This window comes from Macaca nemestrina, chromosome 17 (assembly GCF_043159975.1).
Source record: "Macaca nemestrina isolate mMacNem1 chromosome 17, mMacNem.hap1, whole genome shotgun sequence".
Taxonomy (NCBI): domain Eukaryota; kingdom Metazoa; phylum Chordata; class Mammalia; order Primates; family Cercopithecidae; genus Macaca; species Macaca nemestrina.
The window spans coordinates 42583026-42608072 of record NC_092141.1 but is presented as its reverse complement, the minus strand read 5'-3'; the positions used below and the strand labels follow the sequence as shown (position 1 = coordinate 42608072).

The 25047-nt window shown below is 43.6% G+C and overlaps 1 protein-coding gene and 1 long non-coding RNA gene across 2 annotated transcripts in view; one reads left to right on the top strand and one right to left on the bottom strand.

The window, feature by feature from the left end:
• The window catches only part of LOC105485175 (acid sensing ion channel subunit 2), a 1135324-nt gene that overhangs the window by 120460 nt on the left and 989817 nt on the right, over positions 1-25047 (top strand). The window lies entirely within an intron of this gene.
• On the bottom strand, positions 14262-21946 carry LOC139359556 (uncharacterized). Its single transcript, XR_011615609.1, has 4 exons — positions 21814-21946; positions 20680-20780; positions 16630-16776; positions 14262-14658 (listed from the first exon to the last, which is right to left on the bottom strand). It is a non-coding gene; the product is annotated as an uncharacterized lncRNA (long non-coding RNA).

The following is a 25047-nucleotide window of genomic DNA, read 5'->3' as shown; positions in this document are numbered from 1 at the left end:
TTTTAAAAAAAAAAAAAAGTTTGTTATTTCAATAGGTTTTTAGAGAGCAGGTGGTGTTTGGTTTCATGAGTAAGTAAGTGGTGATTTCTGAGATTTTGGTGCACCCATCACCCAAACAGTGTACACAGTACCCAATGTGTAGTCTTTTATCCCTCGACACCCTGCCACCCTTTTCCCCGAGTCCCCAAAGTCCATTGTATCATTCTTATGATGGCAGTAGTCTTGATACTGTTGAGGAACATGGGGACAGGAATGGGTGGGAGTGATAGTCATGGTATTGGGTGATAATAATTTGCTGGTGGTGGTGATGGTAGAGTGATGGTGATTGTATATATAACCAATCACCACAAACTTAGCAACTTAAAACAATACACATTTGTCATCTCAGTTTCTGTAGGTCAGAAGTCTGGGTGAGCTCCACCAGCTCCTCCAGTAAGGGTTTCAGGATGCTGAAATGACGGTGTGGGTGGGGCTGCATTCCTTCCTGAAGGTCCTGGGGAAGAATCTGTTTCCGAGCTCCTTCAGGTTGTTAGCCAAATTCAGTTCTTTGCAGTTGTAGAACTGAGGGCTTCATTTTCTTGAGGTTGTCAGATAGGAGCTGGGCTTTGCTCCTGGAGGCTTCTGGTTTTTTCTCGTGCTTTCTATATTGCCCCCTCTGACAACAGTACATTGAGTTCCTCTATCTCAATTTTCTCTAACTTCTTCTGCTTGACAGGTTTGACTGAGAGAGAAAGTTCCCTGCTTTTAAGAGCTCATGTGATTAGATTGGGCCCACCTGGATAAGCCCCAGCACTCTCCCCGTTTTAAGGTGTATGGTCTCAATTGCATCTGAAAGATACCTTTGCCATGTAACATATCTCTAGGTTCTAGGGATAAGGGAGTGGTTATCCTTGGTAGAGGAGGGCCATTCTGCAGTGATGATGGTGACAGTGATGGTGATGGTGATGATGGTGATGGTGGGGCAGTAGGCCCCTCACTTTTTTTTTTTTTTTTTTTTTGAGATGGAATCTTGCTCTTTCATCCAGGCTGGTGGTGTGCAGTGGCACTGTCTTGGCTCACTGCAACCTCCACCTCCCAGGTTCAAGAGATTCTCATGCCTAAGCCTCCCGAGTAGCTGGATCTACAAGCGCGTGCCACCACACCCAGCTAATTTTTTGTATTTTTAGTAGAGACAGGGTTTCGACATGTTGACCAGGCCTCAAGTGATCTACCTTCCTTGGCCTCCCAAAGTGCTAGGATTACATTTTTGACAAAGGTGTCTTTGCCCCACTGCCAGGTCAGGTTCCCATTGGCTCAGGGACTAAGTGTGACTGAGCCTGTAGGGATGGCAGTAGAGGACATGGCAGGTTCCGGCCAGCTGGGCTGCAGGTGGTGAGGATAGAAGCAATGAAGGAAGGAATGTGGAAGGCAGACTTATTTGTGACCTTCACTAATCCTTTTGTCTTTCACCCTGACTCCCTTTGGTTGTTTATTACCTATTTATCTGTACACACCTGCTGCCCTCCATTCTCCCACACTGTTCTGTAAGCTCCTGAGGACAGAGCTTGCTCTTCCTTGCCCTCTCCCACAGCGTTGAACACAGAGCTTCCTCTTAGTAGGGAAAAGAGGGTGGGGAAGTTACAGTGGTTGAATGCTGCTGTGTGCCAGGCATGTTTATATTTATTATCTAACTGCAGTGTGCCTCCATCCCTATGCCTACTTTACATATGAGCAAACTGAGGCACTGGTAAGTTACATGACTTCCAAGTACACACAACCAACCAGCAACCCGCAAAACTAAGTTATAAACCCAGTCATTTTTGCTCTGCAGCAGTGTGCTGGCTTTCATTGTAGATGCTCAGCAGAGTCCAGTGCACCCACCGACTGACAGAGAATAGGGAGAGCCTGCCAAAGGAGGCGGGCCTCGCTGCTTCCCCATCTCATCGCTGTTCACAGTCCTGATCTGGGGCCCTGAGATTGAGTGAAAGGTGGGCGGTTGGCTACAAGATAATTCTGTTCCTTGGTAACTGTCTGTTAGAGCACTTATTTGTTTCAGCCTGTTTCAGGTAGGTTTTCTCTGGATTTAATACATGAAACAAACAGCGTGTTTGGCTGCAAGTCCTGGGAGAAAGATGGGAGGGAGGCTTAATCAGTCAATGTCATTCCAGCAGAAGGCTCTCTGTATGTGTGTGACCCTGCCTCTGGCAGCTGCCACTGCCAACTCCGAGGCCGGCCGCCCCTCCACACTGCAGGGCGTACTGAGCAGTTGCTGATTATTCTCTCAGGCTGCAGCCATCCCTTCCCTGTCTGTAGGGCCCAGTCCAGGGTCCATGTCCAACATACTCGCCACGGCCCCCTTCCTTCAGAGAAAGTAGTCCCCCAACATGCACAGCTACAAAGCACCTTAGAGGCTATCTTTTCCAATGAAGTGGTTTAAAATCTCTATTATTCTTTTTCAGGACTGGAGCCCCTGTTTCCAAAGACACCCCATTGCAATGATGATTGAATAAACTCATTGAATCTTACACTCTAAATAGATAAACTATATGGTATGTGAATCATATCGCAACCAAGCTGGGGTTTTGTTTATTTGTTTGTTTCTAAGACATTCCAAGGCTAGGTACAGTGGCTAATGCCTATATTCCCAGTGCTTTGGAAGGCGGAGGCAGGAGGATTGCTTGAGGCCAGGAACTCGAGACTGGCCTGGGCAACATGGTGACACCCAGTCTGTACAAAACAATTAAAAAAACACAGCTGAGTGTGATGGCATGCACCTGTAGTCTCAGCTACTTGAGAGGCTGAGGTGGGAGGATCACTTGAGCCCAGGAGTTTGAGGCTACAGTGAGCTATGATCGTGCCACTGCACAGGCTGGGTACCGGAGTGACCTTGTCTCTAAACATACATACGTACATAAATAAGACATTCTAACACAGGAGAGGTAGGAATTGAAGCTGTTGTGATTGGATTGGAGGAGGTTCACACAGCCTTCTGCTGATGCTATGTATCTGATTGTCCCTCATTTTACTACTGAGGAAACTGAGCCCCAGAGGTGGAAGGTGGATTGTCCAAGTTAGTACTATCAGATGAAGACAGAGCCTGGGCTAAGCTTGTCTCCTGAATGCTAGGATGATGTTCCTTCCCCACCAAGTTAACTGACTTCCCTGTTAAGGAGGGAGAGAAGTACATGGCCCCTTGAATCTGGAGAAACCTAGAGAGAAGGGGAGGCAAAAGGGACTCAATATTAAGAGTTTGTGATCTTGGAGATTTCTCAAGGAATGCGCCATAGACTGAGCCCAAGGTTCCTGCACATGAGTAGGGATTCTGTGAAGTTAGGATGGGAAGGAGAGCAGGCAGTGATGAGTTCTGTGGAAACTACCTTCCATGATCTCCGCACCAGAGCCCAGCTCAGCCATACTCTTGAACTTGCATCTGGGGCAGTGGCCCTCAAGGGTTAGCTGAACTGGAGTTGATGACATTTGAAGATCTGAGATGTCAAGGCAGTTAGAGTGAAGAGGCTGCCAGGTGGAGTGGAGCCATTTATTCATTCATCCAACACATATTTATTGAGCCAGGTCTACTATGGCCCAGGGACCAATGGATACTGGAAAACAGCACAAAATACATTGATAAAAATCATGACTTTGGTCATGTAAACTACAATTAAGCTGTTAATATTAGTGTGGTAGATTAAATGTAGCCACAATTTTTTTGCAAAAAAATCAAGCGATGAGGCATTTTTCCCTATCCCTGAGACCAGTCTCACTTTGGGACTTGCTTTGGCCAAAGCGTGTGGCAGGAGTAATGCCTCTGGAGTCTAGGCCTCAAGAGTCCTTGTAGCTTCTGTTTTATTCTCTTGGAACCTGGAGATCATACCGTAAAGAAGTCTGAGATGAAAGACCATGAAGACAAAGGCCCAGGTGTCCCAGCTGAGCCCAGGCCTCAGAAAACTTGCAACTGAATGCAGCCACTTGAGCAAGCTCAGGTGAGAACTACCCGGTCAGCTCTCAGAATCATGACAAATACAGTCATACTTTGGAGGTATTGTGGGTTTGATTCCAGACCACCACAATAAAGCTAATGTCACGATAAAGTGAGCAACACAAACTTTTTGGTTTCTCAGTGCATATAAAAGTTATTGCTACACTATACTGTAGTCTATTAAATGTACATTTGCATTACTTCTAAATAAAACAATGTTTATACATTAATTAAAAATACTTCATTGCTAAAAAATGTTAATGATCATCTAAACCTTCATCCAATTATAATCTTTTTGCTGGTGGAGGGTCTTGCCTCAGTGTTGTTGGCTTCTGACTGGAGGAGGGTGGTAGTTGCCGAAAGCTGGAGCGGCTTTGGTGATTTCTTAAAATAAGACAACAATGAAGTTTGCTGTAGCAATTGACTCTTGTTTTCATGAAAGATTTATTTGTAGCATGTGATGCTGTTTGATAGCATTTCAGAATTGGAGTCAGTCCTCTCAAATCCTGCTGCTGCTCTATCGACTAGTTTATGGAATATTCTCAATCCTTTGTTGTCATTTCAACAGTATCTTTGCTAGAAGTAGATTCCATCTCAAGAAGTCACTTTCTGGCCGGGCGCGGTGGCTCACGCCTGTAATCCCAGCACTTTGGGAGGCCAAGGCGGGCGGATCACGAGGTCAGGAGATCGAGACCATCCTGGCTAACACAGTGAAACCCTATCTCTACTAAAAATACAAAAAATTAGCCAGGCGTGCTGGCGGGAGCCTGTAGTCCCAGCTACTCGGGAGGCTGAGGCAGGAGAATGGTGTGAACCCGGGAGGCGGAGCTTGCAGTGAGCCGAGATCATGCCACTGCACTCCGGCCTGGGCGACAGAGCGAGACTCCGTCTCAAAAAAAAAAAAAAAAAAAAAGATCGCACCACTGCACTCCAGCCTGGGTGACAGAGTGAGATTCCATCTCAAAAAAGAAAAAAATCCCTTTCTTTGCTCATCTATAAAAAGCAACTTCTCATCTCTTAAGGTTATGAGATTGCAGCAATTCAGTCAATGTGAGAACTACAGTGAAGTAACTTTATGATTGTTCTTAAACCTCAGAAAGATGTAATTTCAAGCTCCACTTCTGATTGTAGTTCTCTTGCTATTTCTACCACATCTACAGTTACATTCTTCACTGAAGTCTTGAAACCCTCAAAGTTACCCATGAGAGTTGGAATCAACTTCTTCCAAACCTCTGTTAGTATATTCTTAATAACATCTAGAATGGTGATTTTCAATTTACTTTGCCCAAATCCGTGAGAGGAATCACTATCTGTGGCAACTATGTCCTCATGAAATGAATTTCTTAAATAACAATAATTGAAAGTCACAATTACTCTTTGGTTCATGGGCTGCAGAATGATTGCTGTGTTAGCAGGCATGAAAACATCAATCTCCTTGTACATCTTCATCGGAACTCTTGGGTGACCAGATGCGTTGTCAATGAGCACTAATATTTTTACAGGAATATTTGTTTCTGAGCAGTAGATCTCAACAGTGGGCTTAAAATATTCAGCCAACCATGCTGTAAACAGATGTACTGCCAAACAGGCTTTGTTGTTCCACTTATAGAGCACAGACAGTGTAGATTTAGTGTAATTATTATGGGCCCTAGGATTTTCAGATAACAAATGAGCATTGACTTCAACTTAAAGTCACCGACTGCATTTATACCCTAACGAGAGTCAGCCTGTTCACTGAAGCTTTGAAGCCAGATGTTGATCTCTCCTTTTGGGTTATGGAAGTCCTAGATGGCATCTTATTCCAATATAAGGCTATTCCGTCTACACAGAAAATCTACTGTTTAGTATGGCCACCTTCGTCAATTATATTAGCTAGATCTTCTGAATAACTAGCCACAACTTCCACATCAGCATTTGCTGCTTCACCTTGCACTTTTATGCAAGGTGAAGATACATACTAGGAGATTATTTTTCTCCTAAGTCTTATGAACCAACCTTCGCTAGCTTCAAACTTTACTTCTGCAGCTTTCTCACCTCTCTCAGACTTCACAGAACTGAAGAGAATTGGGTCCTTGCTCTGGATTAGGCTTTGGCTTAAGGGGATGTTGTTACTGGTTTGATTTTCTGTCCAGACCACTAAAACTTTCTGGATATCAGCAATAAGGCTGTTTCGCTTTCTTATCATTTGTGTGTTCACTGGAATAGCACTTGTAATTTCCTTCAAGAACTTCTCCTTTGTATTCACAACTTGGCTAATTTTTGGTGAAAGAGGCCTAGCTTTTGGCCTGTTTTGGCTTTTAGCATGCTGCTAAGCTTAATCATTTCTAACTTTTGATTTAAAGTTAGAAATGTGTTGCTCTTCTTTTCCCTTGAACATTTAGAAAGCATTGTAGGGTTCTTAATTAGCCTGATTTCAATATTATTTGGTCTCAGGGAATAGTGAGGCCAGGGGAAAGGGAGAGAGATAGGAGAATGGCTAGTTGGTTGAGCAGTCAGAACACATACACCATTTATTGATTAAGTTTTCCATCTTATATAAGTGACATTCATGATGCCCCCAAACAATTACAACAGTAACATCAAAGGTCACTGATCACAGATCACCATAACAGATATAATGATAATGAAAAAGTTTGAAATATTGTGAGAATTACCAAAATGTGAGAAAGAGACACAAAGTGAGCACATGGTATTCGACAAATGATGCTGATAGACTTGCTTGATGCATAACCTCTAACTTGTGAAAAACACAGTATCTGTGAAGTGCATTAAATCACAGTGCAATAAAATGAGGTGTGCCTGTAATAAAACTATTGCTGTTTAAGCCACTGTGTTTTAAAGTAGTTTATAACACAGCAATAGATAACCAAAATAATGAGGCACATTTCAGGTTTTCCTTTTATTCTGATAAACTAAACTGTTAAGCTTCCTGATGAATATCTTAGACTTTGTAAAATTTTAAAAGCACTTACAATTTTTGCTTATCTGTGATCTATCCTTCTGATTGTTTAAAGTAACATATAAACATGGTACAAATATCCAAACACTGCAGGCAGGTAGAAAACAAAACTCAAAGTCATCTTCCACAGCTGGATCCCCAATCCATTTCTTCAAAGTTAAACACTGTTAGCAATTTCTTCTGATCCTTCCAGTAAAGATAGGTTATACAGACACATGCATATCTATAGCTATGCCAATATCCATAACCATCTCCTTTTTTATATATAGCAACTGTACTATATATACTGTTTTGCACTTTGATGGGGTTTTATTTTCACCAATTGTTTATCTCAAACACACTTCCATCACCTGGGGACCTATTTCATAATGTTTCACTGTAAAGATGGATTCATGATGGGCAGTTGCATTGTTTCTAATCCTGAATATGCACATGAGCACATCTTAGTGTACTTTTGCTTACATATCCATGGATATTGCTTGCATGTTCAGATGAAAGGACACATTCATTTTATGTTTTGAGAGGTACATTTATTTTGACAGTCCAATATAAAAAGAGGTTTTTGACCATTGTAGCATCTGCCTCTATATACTTACAAATGTATTACCCCTTTGAGCCTCATGGTAAGCACGTAAGTTGATCATCTCCCCATTTTATAAAAAGAGAAACTCAATCTTAAGAGGTTGGGCATTTGCCCAAGGTCACACAACTAGTTAAAATTTTTTGTTGTTGTTTGTTTTTTGTTTTTATTTTGTTTAACCTAAATGTCTTACTATTTCACAGGGATGAAAGGGGTTGGCAAAGTCCAAACCTAAAACAAGCTAAGAAAATCTTATTACAAAAGGAATATAGAATTATAGTTGCCTCATTCGTGTACTCTTCTGTGGCCATCATAGGGTAGCTGATTTCTCCAGAACACGAGATTTTTGAAATGAAGATGAGGGCTTATTGTAAAAAATTCCACATGATCCCTATGAGGAGGGAGGAGGCAGCAGGTTCTGAGATAGGAGAGCAGATGCTCTGTAGCAGAGCCTTGCCTCTGGGCCTCCTGAAGCTGCGATGAACCATGCATGGCCTGGCCGGATGGCACTCCAACAGGATCACACTCAACGTTCTTTGTCCTGGAATCCCTGGCAGGCTCTCGGCTATGGGAGCCTTGCATTTCCTGTGGAATTCAGCTGTGAACTCAAACCTTGACAGGGCAGCACAGGACACTACAGGGGACTGTGATGAGGTTTAAACTGGAGTCTCTACCCTTACACATTGGAAGTAAGAGCCTTTCTGTCACCCCAGATTCTAGCCCCGGACTAAACTAGATGAAGAGCGGGGGCAAGCTGGGCACAGTTTCTCATCCTTGTAATCCCGGCACTTGGGGAGGCCAAGGCAGATAGATTGCTTGAGCCCAGGAGTTTGAGACCAGCCTGGGCAATGTAACAAAGCCCTGTATCTACAAAAAGAAGAAGAAGAAGAAGGAGAAGGAGGAGAAGGAGAAGGAGAAGAAGGAGAAGGAGAAGGAGAAGGAGAAGGAGAAGGAAAAATTAGCCAAGTGTGGTGCTGCCCACCTGTAGTCCCAGCTACTTGGAAGGCTGAAGTGGGAGGATCTTTTGAGCCCATGAAGTCGAGGATTCAGTGAGCCATGATTGTGCCACTGCACATCAGCCTGGGTGACAGAGCAAGACTCTGTTTAAAAAAAAAAAAAAAAAAAAAAAGGAATAGTAGTATTTCCAGGAGAATTAAGGCAGAGGGATCTGGGATAAAGGAAACTACTAATTGTAAGTGAGTACCCAGCATGTGCCAAGTATTCTATATGCATTGTTCCCTTTAAGCCTTGCAACATGCATGGGGAGCTATCAATGTCCCCATTTCAGAGATAGGGAAGCAGAGGTTCAAGGGCTCAGTTTTCAGAAGTGGGCCTCAAAGTCTGGACTAGATTGGCAGCTAGGGTGTTCTGGGCTTCTGTGCTGAAGCTGCTTGGTTCCTGCCTGCCTGTGGCCACGTTTGGTGTTTGAGAGCAGAGCAGGGCTGAGCCTGCACCTAGGTGTCTGTGGACGGAGCCTGGAAACTAGCCAAAGCCTGAGAAAAGGAGCTCATATTTAGGGCACCCTTTCTTAGTTTACCCACTCCCTGCATTCTGCTCAGGGAGGTTACATCGCATAGCCAATGTCTCAAGCTCCTGCTGGTGGCACCCCAAACTGAATGCAAAGCCCAGAAACTTATTGCCAGATGAGAGAGGCAGAGTGGCATAATGGTTAGAGCATAGGCTCTGGCCAGACCACCTGGGTTCACATCTGGGACCTTGCCACATGGTAGCTATGTGTGACCATCAGGTTAACTTCTCTGTGCCTTGATTTCCTCTCCTGTAAAAAGCAGATTAAAAGTATTACTTACCTCATTTAGGTTATTGAAAGCAAGAAATAAGTTAATTCATATAAAGAGCTGAGAATAGCACCTGGCACATAGTAAGTACCCAATAAATGGAAATTTCTTTTATTACTCTCCCAAACTATCATGTCCCAGTAATGAACCAAGAGCAGCTCTGGGAGAGGAGAAAGGGAAGGGGAGACTCCCTTTACCAAGTTGACTCTCCCCTGTGGGGTGCTGGCTATCCTAAGGTCTCTTAGCCAGATAGACTGGCGGACTCCCTGCTTTGAAACTGCCTGGTGTCCATCTGTCCACAATGTATCCCACACCCCTTATCTATCAGGGCCAGGCACACTGAGGGCCACAGGGTAAAGAAAGCAGAGGCCCTCTGACCTATTTTGCAGGTGCCCCCTGCCTGGAGAGTCCACACCACGTCTTAGGGTAAAGGTAGGACAAGGAAACCAGGTAAAGAGAAGTCCCAGGCCCTCCAGTCAGAAGCCTTTTCAAATGCTGACTCTACCCTTCAGCAATGTGGCCTGGAGAAGCGACTTACCCTCTTAGATCTCCAGTTTTATTTTCTTCCATAACATCACCCATGTGGTGTGACTGGCAAGGAATAGGCCTTCAGTGGCTTCTCTATCTGGCTGCCTGGCCCTGAAGCCCCTCGTCTTGTCTCAGCACAGCCTTTCATTTGTTCATAAACTGCTTATTCTGCATCTTCTATGTGCCAGGCACTGGGAATACAGGGATAGTTAAAACAGACACAACCTCTCTCCTCAAGGGTCTTATTGACCCCATTGCATGTATGGCCAATTGCAAAGGGGACCATTACGAGCTATAGGAACTGCCCCAGGAAGAGGCCCTTGCAGAGGACTTGGAAGGGGATGAGCCTGGGAGGCAGAGCATTCTAGTCCTACAGTCTGTGTTCCAGTTGGATCTCTCAGGCCCACTCTTTCCCACCCTTCTAATGCTGTGCTCCACCCAATCCCAGGGACAACATCTTGTCTCAGCTCCCTGTTGACATGGAGACTCCTCTGACAAGCTCTCCCTCTGGTTACCCCAGGATTCCACTGCCAGTTGGCCCCCATCTGTTCTTCCTCTCTTTGCCTGGAGCTCCCAGGCACATCTGATTCCATCAAATCCAATTTTCTCCCTTTCCATCAGGATCCCCACCCCAGGGGGGTTAAGCCAGGGCACATGATCAGCTATTTCAGTGAGGCTGTCCCCCTTACTTCTTCCTGACTCAAAGCAGGGGGGCTGCCTCCTCCAGAGCCAGGTGGGGAAGTGGAGGACATTGCCCTGAGAAAATGGTGCTTTCTATTGTCATGGCAACTGTTGCTAGGTGTCACCAGGAACCCACACTAGAGCTTGACCTCCCCAGGAAAAAAGCAGGGCTGTGAGTAAGACCTGAACTCTTTCCCTGGGTTGAGTTAGTTTGCCTCATTCATTCATTCGATCATTTATTCAATAAACATTTTCTATGTACTGGGACTGTGGTGGTCTCTGGAATTTATAAAAAAAAAAAAATCAGTCTCTGTCCATAAGGAGCTCAATATAGTAGGAAAGAAAAAATGCAAATCTAAGGTGATGTTAGACCGCATAAGGGTTATACTGAAAATCTAAACAGGGCTCTTTGAGACCAGAAAGAGGCATTTAACCCTTTCTAAAGGCTGAGAGGGCTCATCAGGAAAAGCTCCCTAAAGGGGGCAACAGTGGTGTTGAATATTTAATTATTTAAAGCGGACAAAGAATCATGGAGAGGCCATGCAGCCTGTAGCAGTACCCAGACCAATTGTAGGACATGCAACAGCATGAAAATGTTGGAGTAAAAATAGTCTGGAAAATCCTTTGTATTGCATATGTTCAAGGGAGTCGCACCAGAGAAGGCCGAGATGTTTAGTGGAGATTGGCTATAAAGATGCTGGGACTGCATCCTTCAGACAGGTAGCTACTGTGGAAATGTGGCTTGGGATGGCACATTACAATTGGAAGCATCAAGATACTTCTGTGGGGTGGGTCATGGTGGTTCGGGGGCCTGGAGTTTCTCATCAATGGGGTGTTCAGGTTTCTGTGACCGCTTGAATGCAATGGATTACAAGGAATGAGAAGGAAATCTGGATTGACTTCTAGATTCCTCATGGCTTGGTGTCAGGAAGGGATGGTGGTGCACATAATCAAAATAAGGAAAGGGAGCAAGGAGGGAGCTGGTGGCAGAACAGAGAAAGGATAGTAAGTTCAGTCTGGCCTCCTGGAGGTGCCTGCAGGAAGCATGAGTGAAAATGCCCAGCTGACTGCTATTGACCTGAGATGTCAGGTGCAAGGCACGGGTGTCCATGAGGGCTGAGACCAGGACCTTGGGACATAGGAGTATTTGAAGAGTAAACTGCCGAAGACTGAGAAGGAGCACTCAGAGAAGGGGTGGGGAGTGGGGTGAGTGGTATCACAGGAGCCAGAAGGGAGTGAGCCATGGGGTCAGATGCTACTGAAAAGGCTGGTAATATGAGGACTAAAAGGAGTGCATTTGATTTGGCAATTAGAGAGCCCCTTGGTGACTTTGCTGGAGAGGTTTCCATGGAGCGGTGGAGGCAGAGGGCTAAGGAGTGCTGGGAGGAGTGGAGGCGGAGGCCATGCCTATTAACCTCTCCTTCAAGGAGCTCAGCGGCGAAGGGAAGGAGAGATGGGCTAGGGAGGAGGGCAGGGGATGGAGGATTTCTAGCATGTAGGGAACTCAAACACGTTGTGGATTATTGAGAAGAAGCCATGGGAGGGGAAGGTTGAAGACATTGGGCTATGAATGGGAGGTGGAGAGGTAGCCAGTGTTGCCTGTGAACTGGATATGTTGCTGGGAGTTACCTGCAAAATAGAGTGTAGTCCTTTCCTCAGTGAGTGACCTGAGCATAAAAAAGTAGACCTTAACTGGGAAGGAAGGCTGGGGACAGGTAGGAGGAAGTGATGGGCATGAAAATAGAAAGGGCCATGGTGTGTGCATCTATGTCTGTGGCTGCATTTCTGTTTCTGTGTGTCTGTGGGTGTGTGTCTGTATATGTCTTTGTGTGTGTGCATCTGTGCATGTCTGACTGGAAGCATCTGTGTGTGTTTGTGTGTGTGTGCATGTGTCTGACTCGAGACATCTGTGTGTGTCTGTGTGTGTGCATGTGTCTGCCTGGAGGCCTGTGTGTGTCTGTGTGTATGTGTGTGTGTGTGTGTGTGTGACTGGAGGCATCTCTGTGTATGTATGTGTGTGTGTGTGTTCATGTGTCTGGAGGCATCTGTGTGTGTCTGCGTGTGTACATGTATCTGCCTGGAGGCATATGTGTGTCTATGTCTGTGTATGTGTGTGCATGTGTCTGCCTGGAGGCATGTGTGTATGTGTATGTGTGTGTGTGCATGTGTCTGCCTGGAGGCATGTGTGTGTGTGTCTGTGTGTCTGTGTGTCTGTGTGTGTGTGTGTTTGTGCATGGTCTGCCTGGAGGCATGTGTGTGTCTATGTGCGTGTGTGTGTGCATATGTCTGCCTGGAGGCATGTGTTTGTGTCTGTTTGTGTGTGTGTGTGTTTGTGCATGTGTCTCACTAGAGGCATTAAGACAACACTCTGAGCAGGGGTTGCAGTGGATTGAAGGAGCCTGGAGTGTTTTATTGGTACGTTGTTTAGGTTTTTGTAACCACTTGAATACATTGGGTTGTGTGTGAGTGGGTGTGCCTGTGTGTGCATCTATGGGTCTGTGTGTTTGTATGGGTGTTTTTCTGTACGTGTCTGTGTGTGTCTGTGTGGTTATGTCTGTGTATATCCCTGTGTGTATTTCTGTGTGTGTGGGTGCGTGTCTGTTTCTGTGTGCCTCTCTGTGTGTTTGTGTATGTTTGTGTGTATCTGTGTGTGTCAGAATCACATCATAGGGCATGTGCCAAAGTTGAAAAAACCCTGAGACTTCACCTAGGCCAACGTCAACACAGTTGATCAAAAGAAGGAACCAGTCCCAGAGACATGGAGGGATAACTCAAGGTCCCAGAGAACAAAGGACAGAAGCAGCTGCACTCTGGTCTCCAGATGGACTGTGCGCAGCTTGAGCACCCAGGATACAGCCCCGTGGTGAGTTCTTTTCAGAAGGGGAGGCCACTAGAGGCTTTAGAGCTTGCTGGCACCACAGGGGCTGGTGCTCTTCTTTCCCAGAGCTCATTTGGGTTATATCAAAATTGTTCCACAGTCTGAACTCAAAGGTCCAGCCCCGGATAGATCAAAGTCACCTGGGAATGTTTTCCCTGAGCCCTGGGAAAAGCCCGACCTAAGGAATGACCAGGTGATTCACATCCCCACTGCCTGATAGTTAAGGGCTGACTCACTCCTCTCCACTGGCCCAGGAGCAAAACCAGATACGTGGAGCCTCCCCTCATACTCTGGTGCTCAAACTCATGTGTGACAACCCTCTGTGCATTGCAAGTCAGAGTGGGTCGATGCTGCTGTTACTGCGGGAATTTCATTTCCGCCTGGATGTCTCATTTTGTCATCTCATTTGGTGACAAATCAAGGTGATTTATAGGGAGCAAGCCTGCATTTAGTGTGATGGTCTCATCCAAAATGTTAGCTCCTCATGCACCCCTGCCGTTACTGCCCTGATCTCACTCAATGGATATCTGTGCATTCAGAAATAGAGAAGTAAGGCTGGGGGTCTGAAAGCTCTAGCTCATTCCAATCCCCAAATTCAGGTCATTGCCACTGAGATGGGCAAGAGCTGATCTAAGCTCCTCAAGGCCTGTTTTTAAACATTTAGCAGAAATGCCCCCTGCTGCAATATAAACCAGCATGTGCTTGGGATAAATGGTACTTACTTCCCTCAGAGCAGCGCGGTCTAATAGAAATATAATGTGAGCCTCAGATGTGATTCACATTTTTCTAATAGCCACATTTTAAAAAGTTAAAAGCAAGGGGTGGAATTAGTTTTTATAGTATCTTTTACTTAACCCAATATATCCAAGATAATATCATTTCAACATGTAATAAATATAAAAAATTATTAAAGAGATATTTTATATTCTTTTTTTGAGCTAAGTCTTTGGGACTCTGATACGTATTTTACATTGACAGCCATTCTCGTTTCAGACCTGCCACACTGCAGGCGCTCAATAGCCTAGTGTGACTGGTGGCTTCCATACTGGGTGATGCAGCCTTGGGGCATCTCTAGGCTGCTGCTATACACAAGGAATATGGTTGTTCTTTTAGATGATGCTGAGCTGAGGGCTCTGGATATCAGTTTCTCCATCTGTGGTGATATTCTCTGTTCATTTGACTTCCCAGAGGTGGTTTCAGGGTCTCTCCAAGTCAAATAGGACTCCCACTTTCTGGACTGTTATTCTGAATGATAAAACAGGATTACAAAATGGTGGACTGGGAAAAAACAGAAAGATGAACTGTGTTAAATATTTGCATTGAACAAATCTGTGTCTCAAATATCCCAAAATGGCCACATCTGCTTATATAACCTCATTTAGGAATCAAAAGTCTAAGTTTGAGGCTAAATCCAAATGTGAGGCCCCAGGCAAACGTCTTTCATGCCCAAATGTCCTTCCTGTCAACTCTCTCCACTTCAATAGTCTCCATTCTGATAGACTGCTCAAATTTGAAAAACAAATGCAAATGTTCTGTGCAAACTATGTACATGCTTGGGATGGGTGGGGGAGCTGCAGCCTTCACTTTGGGCAAGGAAGAACCAAGGTGCTGGAGAGGGGTTTCTGGAACTCTCAAAGCATGGAGGAATGGGAGGGAAGGGCCTCCACACAGGGGCCAAGTGTGTGAGTACAGGGAGGGAAGGCCCTTCCCTTGTCACAACAAGTTCCTAGATATTTGTGACTCCTCAGGCCCATTCCCACAGCATTGGTCTCTCTCTCTCTCTCTCTCTCCTTCTCTCTTAGACAGACAAACACAGGTTCAGCTTGTTGATTTTCTCTCCTTTCTGCCTAATTATGGCATGGTTTATAGAGAGCTACTGCATACCAGTCATTTGCAAGAAGAGATGATTGTCTTGCCCTAGAATCACTCTAAGATTCAGAAAGGACAAAGAAGATGAATGAGTCCCTCCCCTGGGTGTCATCTTGTCCCAGCCTCCATCTTAACAAGCTGTAACTCAGTGCCAAGGATAGAGGATGAGATTTAACAAAGAGACTGATTCATGGCTTAGCTTACTGTGGAACAAGTTTGGGCAGGTCATTTCAACTTTCTGGTCTTTGGTTTCTCCATTCTGACATGGTGCCATCTCCATGAGAATAGGAACTCTGCTTAGCACGGTGTCTGGAATAGTGTAGCGACATAATTACTGCATTTGGAGAATGGTTAAATGTATGTGTCGGTAAAATGGGATGAATAACAATACCTGATTTTTAATTGATTGTTTTGAGCCAAATGGGGAACTGTACCCTACATATGCACATGAGTCACCTTCCCAGCGGGATTCATGCTAAAGGAAGAACTAATGGTTTACCTATTTAGAAACTCAAAGAAACTGAGTGATTGAAAAATGAACCAAGGAGTATGTTTGTGTGTTGGTGGGCGTGGGGTGCCTTCCTATGTAAGACATACTAAATACATTTTCACTGGGGATATTCAGTGCATCTTACCTAGGAATTACCATTAGGCAACTGTAAAGCGTTTCTGCTTCTAAAATCAGCAAGCTCTTTTGGAGATGCTTTTGGGAACACCCTGCAAATGGATTGGGAGAAATGAGGTTTGATGCCAGTCCTTGGACATGCATGCTCTAGGAGACAGGATGCAGTTTCAAAGTAGTGTTGAAGAGGAGAGGTGGCACAGAATACTGGAAAGACCATTGGACCAGGAGTTAGGAGACCTGGGACCTCATTCTAGCTCTGCCATGCATTCCATGTGATATCAGGCAAGTAATTTGCCCTCTGGGCTTGGGTTCCTTCTCTGTTAAGGTTGATGTTGAATGCCAGATAATGTCTTCTGGCCTTTTGAGCACTACTCTGAGTTAAGTGTAAGCCACTCATCCCAGCACTCCCAGTCTAGAACACAGCTACCTCCTTATTCTGCCAGAGCAAGAAGTTCTGTGTGTAGCATTGGCAGTCAGGGAGAGTGAATTTCCATTCACTTCACAAGCACATTCCCCTCCCCAGGGTGAGTAGTTTAGCAACAGTGAAGATGCTGAAACCTGACTTTGGCAGAAGATGAGTTCAAAGGCCCCTTGACGGGGCACATCCTCCAATCTAGGAGTTGCCTTTTTTGACAAGTAAGTTTAGGGGAATGAACTCCAGATTTAGGTTAGGAGACTTGAGCTCTAAAATCATTTTTGATGCTAACTCTCCTGTCACTTCAGACTCTTCCTTCCCCTCTCTGGGCTGCTGTTACCTTCCATGAAACGATGCCATTTGCTTTGATTATTTCAGAGTCCTTCACACTGTGGTCTTCCGTGTCATATGCCTTCAGTGAGGCAAGGTCAAACCAGGACGAGGGTATCTGGCTGGTTTCCCACTCCTCTAGGCAGCATGTTCATCTCTGTAAAATATCACCACTAGATGGTCAGGCGTTTTAGCTGCCAAAAATAGAGATCACTTCTGACAGAGTAGACCTTGACCAAATCTCAAGCTACTCAGACATCACTTTGCAAAACAAACAACTAAAGGAAAACCACCCACCAACAACAATAACAACGAAGACCAATTTATCGAGTTCCTATGCCCAGAAGTGTAAATCTGCCCTCTCCACGGGTCGGCCCCTTTTGATATTTCGAGTTTTGTCTTAGAGGTCTACTCTGATGTGATCATTAAAAATGTATACATGTATCAAATCATCACATTGTTCCCCATGAATACGTATAATGATTCTGTATGAATCATAAGTAAAAAATAAATATTTTTAAAAATAAGTGAAAATACCTTAAGAAAAATAAGACAACAATGGCTGTCATCTAAGAAAAACCTAAAAAGTAGGTGATATGAGCCTGATTTTCAGGTGAGGAACCTGAAGGTTAGAGTAATCATTTAAAACTCAAATTCAGTCATGTCACTTCCCAGCTTAAAACAAGTCAACACCTTCCTATTGCACCTGGAAATGAATCCATACTCTGCCCGTCTCCTCCCTCTCATTTCATCCTGCATTGGGTCACACTCTGGGCTGCAGTCACCCTGGCCTCTGCCAGAGCCTGGTGCATGCACGCCAGACTCTCTCCACCCCGTGAACCTTTGCACATGCTGATTCTTCCTCCTGGAAAGCTCTCCCAGCTTTTCAGCTGGAGGGGTCCTTCAAATCCTAAAGACTTCAGCTTTAAATGCCATCGCCTCAGAGAAGCCTCTTAGGAGAATCTTAAGTAATCCCCTTCTAGCAATTAGTCTTTATCAGGGCACCAACTGCATCCTTCACAACGTGGTTCACAATTTAAATTTCTTATTGAGTTGCTGGCTTATTTATTTTTGGTCTTTCCCATTTGGCTATAAGCCCCAGGAGGGCAGAAACCATGATTGTTTATTCACCCTGATGGATCTGATGCCTAATACAGTGCATGGCATATGCATATGTGGAAAGCAGACATGTTTGAAGGGCTCTAGCAATGCAAATAGGACTCAGATGAAGGTCTTTGCTTTCCGAGATCTCATGATCAAATCAGGAAGGGGCACAAAGAGATGGCCACGGTCGAGTATGATCTTTTCTCCAATAGATGTAAGTAAGTGACACTACAGCATCAGGGTACACAATTGTTAACTCTGCAGGCAAGGGCCACCGTGAGTAGTCAAGGAACACTTTGCAGCAGAGATAATGTTTTGGTTTACATGTTGAAGACTAAGTAGAGATTTATTTGTGAGAGCTCCAGGTAAAAGCGTTCCAGAAAGGTGGGTCTATATGAATGATGGCCCAGAGGTGTGGAGAATAAGTGAGAATGAGGCATTTGGAGGAAAGTCAGTGTCTTTATGTGATGTGTATAGAGGAGCTTCTGAGGGGCAACTAGAAGTGGCCAACTGTAGCAAGCTCAGGAGACTCAACACTATCCTAAAGATAACAGGGGGAGAGCAAAAGGCGTTCAGTAGAGGAATAATCATATTTAAGTTTAGCTTTTAAAAACTTTTTTAAATTGTAAAAGTAATTCATACTCACTGTAGAAAAGTTTGCAGATAATAGAAACATATTGAGAAACCAATGATCTGTGGCCAGCATGTAGGTTAGCCACACTGGCAGTATGTCCAGCACCAAGCTGAGAAAGGGGTTAGAGCAGGCTGGGACCAGAGACAGAAGAGCCCTTTATAAGCCTTACAGGAGTAAAAAGGGAGAGATGATGAGGGCCTGAGCTTGGATGGAGGTTAGGTAAAGGATGCTGGAAACTTTTATGAAGATGAATCTTTTAGGCAAGGGCCAGAAGTGGGCTATGGGAGAAGTGAAAGGGAACTGTGCTCACCCCTCATCCCCTGAAAGAGAGCTGAGCACCTAATGCATAGCATGAGGTCTAGTCTAGCATCATGCATAAGCATGAATGTTTGATGGCTTCCTCCAGAAGCCTCCTGTGGTCCTCTAGCACATCACAAGAACATCATTCATGGCAGGAAGGTGAAATGCAGTGAATCTGGGAACTCTACCTCCCTACCCCCACCCACCACTCATGCTGCCATGCTTACAGTTAGCTATAAAGTAAGGGGTCTTTCTTGTGTGCAGAAATGCACTGTGTGCCACATGGGACATCAGAAAAGCAGGCCTACAAGGGACCTCAAAAATCATCTAGTCCAATCCCTTATCATTGAATGGACAAGAAGCTCATATTTACTCTACAATAGTTTAGTCTTTGTCCTAACTATATGTGGCAGGTATTGTTCTTATTCTCACTTAACAGAAGTGGAAACTGAGCCTGAGAGAGATTAAGTATCTCATGTAAGGTCACAGAAAAGGCTATGGCTACATTCAAAGTCAGGTCTCTCTGACTACAGCTCATGTCTATTCTACAGCAGCACATTATTCCTCCTTTGGAGGAGGGAACTATAAGCCAGGGAGATGAAGAGTGGCTTGCCTGAAGCAAATCTTTGGCAGAACAAGAACGACAAGACAGATCGCTTAATTCCTACTGCATACCACTACTTCTTGGGCTGTTTCTAGTCTGTGTCTATTATGGGTTTGGCTCTTCACTGACTGATGTGGTGGGAGGGGATGGTGGATGCAGAACCATTCCTAGACGGCTTATGATCTTCCTAAGGAGGTGGCTCCAAAGGTCGTAACTAAAATGACTAGCACAGACTGGCAGCCTTCTTTTTCCTTTTCCTTCCCCCATCTCCCATACTTTACTCCTTCTCCTTTTATCAACTGGTCATCAGGGCTGAGGATAAGGATAAAGTACTCAACAAACTCTCATCCAAAGGGTCCCACTGTAACTGGTAGCCAGAGTAGGAAGGAATGCATGAAGGAGGTATTTCAGGAAGGCACTCAAACCATAGACACCAGCATTCTGTAGTTGACCTCAAGGTCAGGCATGAGATGGCCAATTGCACGCTGGCTGCTTTAAGATGCTGTTGCATGGACATGGGCAGAAAAAGGAAGCCAGGGAGGGTTGCAAGTCAGGCCAAGTGCCAGTGATACAGAAACACACAGTCTTTAGGGCCAATATCTGCTTCATGGGAGGACACAGGATAGATCTGACTGACTTTTGCTTGCTGTGGTCAGAGGCAGTGAGAGAGAAGAGCAGGGGTGTTGGACCCAGACAGACATGGGTTCAATTTATAGCACTGATAATGTATAGCTGTGGGACCTTGTGCAGTGAATTAACCTCTGAAAGTTTTCTCACCTTTAAATGGTGAGGAAAATACATATGTGAAAAGTATGCAAAAGAAAACATGCAAAGCACCTAGCCTTGCTGGAATCCTCAGTTAATCATGATGATGATGATCATGACAATGGTAATGATGATAATGGTGATAATGGTAGTGATGAAGACTGATCACAGTCTGCCCTTCTTTTTGAGTATCTTTGGAAAATGAAATCTCTTTGATTCCTGCTAATGCTTTAAGCTGTGTCAACCAACAGATGGGTTGGGGAGTTGAAGGGGGATAACTGAAATATTTAGCTCCTACTCTGTACCATCTACTACAATAGGCTCACCTGCATACTTTTTTCTTCATCTCATTTCTCATGACAGTCCTGTGAAATCTGTCTTATCATCCATATCTTATGAATGAGAAAACTGAGGTCAAAGAGGTTAAGTCATTTTCTCAAAGTCTCACAGTAATTAAGTCACAGAGCCAGGATTTGATATCAAGAACACAGGGCTCTCTCTTTTATTGACTGCACTTCTCATGAACTGCTTGAGACAGGATTCTATGGCTTCTCAACTGTGAGGTTTTTTGTTGTATTGGAACATTTCTGGATAAACTCTGACCCACAACCATCCCAGCAAGGAGACCTGAGCAGAAGTCCCGACAATTATACCTTGAACTGTGCTGACTCCAACAGGCATCATTCATTCCTTTTTATTCTGCTATTATTCAAAAAGTCAGCTGTGTTTATTGAGTCTGACACTACTTTTGGCCCTAGGAACAGAAAGAAGAAAGACTGGAGTGAGATTAATGATAGATAACAGCAATGTATTTGTTTGATGTGCCTTTGATAGATGTAAATCATAGATTGTGTGTGGAGGTATCAGTAAGTATCCAGTCAGGAGAAAAACATCATACCAACTTTTTTAAACAAAGAGAATTCAGTCAAAATAATTATTAACTAGGAATAATGAATTGTTAACTAGGTAACTCAAAGGGCAAAGATAAAACAGTAAGTTATTCCAGATACAGCACAACCTTGACTGAGGAAACAAAATGACAATGTTAGAATTATTAAAATGTAGAATCTTGGGACTGAGGAAACAAAATGAAGATGTTAGAATTTTTAAAATGTAGAGTCTTGGAGATCAGACCCTGCAGAGCTGAAATTGAGCTCTTTGAGGAGAGCACCTTTCCTGCTGGTGCTAGTGGTTCTGAATATGGAGGAGGCAACCTGTTTAATTTGGACTTCTGAGAAGGGACCACCAACCAGTTGCTGTTGATGTTGAGGAGCAAATACAATAAAAGGTGTTCTGAAATGTTGGGAAAAATCTGAAGCCTGGATCTAACTGATGCTACAGGACCAGACTACTACTTCTGGGATGGAACAGCAAGACTAGCATGATGCTGCTAAGAAAAGGAAGCAGACAGAATGTTCACAGGAAGTAAATTGAAAGACAGGAATTTCTTCTTTTTTCTCCTACCTTGCAGCATCCCTATAGTTCCCTCTATTGGCAACATTCAACAGGAATCCAGCTGGAAAAGCAGAAATGTGGTTTATAGAGCACTATCACAAAACAGTGTATAGAAGGGTGGGTATGAATTGATAGACAATTGTGGACAAGAATAGAGACTCAAAATACTGAATTAGTTAGAGAAGGCTGCCTGGAAGGCATGGCATCACTTTCAGAGGAGAGTTTGAATCTTGAAGGATGTGAGTAGAACGGAGTAAGAGGATAAAACATTAATGGTGACATGAGTTGTTTTAAGAAATAAAAGTAGGAATGGTACCAACTCCTCCTTGTACCTCTGGTAGAATTCAGCTGTGAATCCATCTGGTCCTGGACTTTTTTTGGTTGGTAGGCTATTAATTATTGCCTCAATTTCAGAGCCTGCTATTGGTCTATTCAGGGATTCAACTTCTTCCTGGTTTAGTCTTGGAAGAGTGTAAGTGTCCAGGAAATTATCCATTTCTTCTAGATTTTCCAGTTTATTTGCATAGAGGTGTTTATAGTATTCGCTGATGGTAGTTTGTATTTCTGTGGGGTCGGTGGTGATATCCCCTTTATCATTTTTAATTGCGTCGATTTGATTCCTCTCTCTTTTCTTCTTTATTAGTCTTGCTAGTGGTCTGTCAATTTTGTTGATCTTTTCAAAAAACCAACTCCTGGATTCATTGATTTTTTGGAGAGTTTTTTGTGTCTCTATCTCCTTCAGTTCTGCTCTGATCTTAGTTATTTCTTGCCTTCTGCTAGCTTTCGAATGTGTTTGCTCTTGCTTCTCTAGTTCTTTTAATTGCAATGTTAGAGTGTCAATTTTAGATCTTTCCTGCTTTCTCTTGTGGGCATTTAGTGCTATAAATTTCCCTCTACACACTGCTTTAAATGTGTCCCAGAGATTCTGGTATGTTGTATCTTTGTTCTCATTGGTTTCAAAGAACATCTTTATTTCTGCCTTCATTTCGTTATGTACCCAGTAGTCATTCAGGAGCAGGTTGTTCAGTTTCCATGTAGTTGAGCGGTTTTGATTGAGTTTCTTAGTCCTGAGTTCTAGTTTGATTGCACTGTGGTCTGAGAGACAGTTTGTTATAATTTCTGTTCTTGTACATTTGCTGAGGAGTGCTTTACTTCCAATTACGTGGTCGATCAATCAATAGAAAAGGAGGGAATCCTCCCTAACTCATTTTATGAGGCCAACATCATCCTGATACCAAAGCCTGGCAGAGACACAACAAAAAAAGAGAATTTTAGACCAATATCCCTGATGAACATCGATGCAAAAATCCTCAATAAAATACTGGCAAACCGGATTCAGCAACACATCAAAAAGCTTATCCACCATGATCAAGTGGGCTTCATCCCTGGGATGCAAGGCTGGTTCAACATTCGCAAATCAATAAACATAATCCAGCATATAAACAGAACCAAAGACAAGAACCACATGATTATCTCAATCGATGCAGAAAAGGCTTTTGACAAAATTCAACAGCCCTTCATGCTAAAAACGCTCAATAAATTCGGTATTGATGGAACGTACCTCAAAATAATAAGAGCTATTTATGACAAACCCACAGCCAATATCATACTGAATGGGCAAAAACTGGAAAAATTCCCTTTGAAAACTGGCACAAGACAGGGATGCCCTCTCTCACCACTCCTATTCAACATAGTGTTGGAAGTTCTGGCTAGGGCAATTAGGCAAGAGAAAGAAATCAAGGGTATTCAGTTAGGAAAAGAAGAAGTCAAATTGTCCCTGTTTGCAGATGACATGATTGTATATTTAGAAAACCCCATTGTCTCAGCCCAAAATCTCCTTAAGCTGATAAGCAACTTCAGCAAAGTCTCAGGATACAAAATTAATGTGCAAAAATCACAAGCATTCTTATACACCAGTAACAGACAAACAGAGAGCCAAATCAGGAATGAACTTCCATTCACAATTGCTTCAAAGAGAATAAAATACCTAGGAATCCAACTGACAAGGGATGTAAAGGACCTCTTCAAGGAGAACTACAAACCACTGCTCAGTGAAATAAAGAGGACACAAACAAATGGAAGAACATACCATGCTCATGGATAGGAAGAATCAATTTCGTGAAAATGGCCATACTGCCCAAGGTAATTTATACATTCAATGCCATCCCCATCAAGCTACCAATGAGTTTCTTCACAGAATTGGAAAAAACTGCTTTAAAGTTCATATGGAACCAAAAAAGAGCCCGCATCTCCAAGACAATCCTAAGCCAAAAGAACAAAGCTGGAGGCATCACGCTACCTGACTTCAAACTATACTACAAGGCTACAGTAACCAAAACAGCATGGTACTGGTACCAAAACAGAGATATAGACCAATGGAACAGAACAGAGTCCTCAGAAATAATACCACACATCTACAGCCATCTGATCTTTGACAAACCTCAGAGAAACAAGAAATGGGGAAAGGATTCCCTATTTAATAAATGGTGCTGGGAAAATTGGCTAGCCATAAGTAGAAAGCTGAAACTGGATCCTTTCCTTACTCCTTATACGAAAATTAATTCAAGATGGATTAGAGACTTAAATGTTAGACCTAATACCATAAAAATCCTAGAGGAAAACCTAGGTAGTACCATTCAGGACATAGGCATGGGCAAAGACTTCATGTCTAAAACACCAAAAGCAACGGCAGCAAAAGCCAAAATTGACAAATGGGATCTCATTAAACTAAAGAGCTTCTGCACAGCAAAAGAAACTACCATCAGAGTGAACAGGCAACCTACAGAATGGGAGAAAATTTTTGCAATCTACTCATCTGACAAAGGGCTAATATCCAGAACCTACAAAGAACTCAAACAAATGTACAAGAAAAAAACAAACAACCCCATCAAAAAGTGGGCAAAGGATATGAACAGACATTTCTCAAAAGAAGACATTCATACAGCCAACAGACACATGAAAAAATGCTCATCATCACTGGCCATCAGAGAAATGCAAATCAAAACCACAATGAGATACCATCTCACACCAGTTAGAATGGCGATCATTAAAAAGTCAGGAAACAACAGGTGCTGGAGAGGATGTGGAGAAATAGGAACACTTTTACACTGTTGGTGGGATTGTAAACTAGTTCAACCATTATGGAAAACAGTATGGCGATTCCTCAAGGATCTAGAACTAGATGTACCATATGACCCAGCCATCCCATTACTGGGTATATACCCAAAGGATTATAAATCATGCTGCTATAAAGACACATGCACACGTATGTTTATTGCAGCACTATTCACAATAGCAAAGACTTGGAATCAACCCAAATGTCCATCAGTGACAGATTGGATTAAGAAAATGTGGCACATATACACCATGGAATACTATGCAGCCATCAAAAAGGATGAGTTTGTGTCCTTTGTAGGGACATGGATGCAGCTGGAAACCATCATTCTTAGCAAACTATCACAAGAACAGAAAACCAAACACCGCATGTTCTCACTCATAGGTGAGAACTGAACAATGAGATCACTTGGACTCAGGAAGGGGAACATCACACACCGGGGCCTATCATG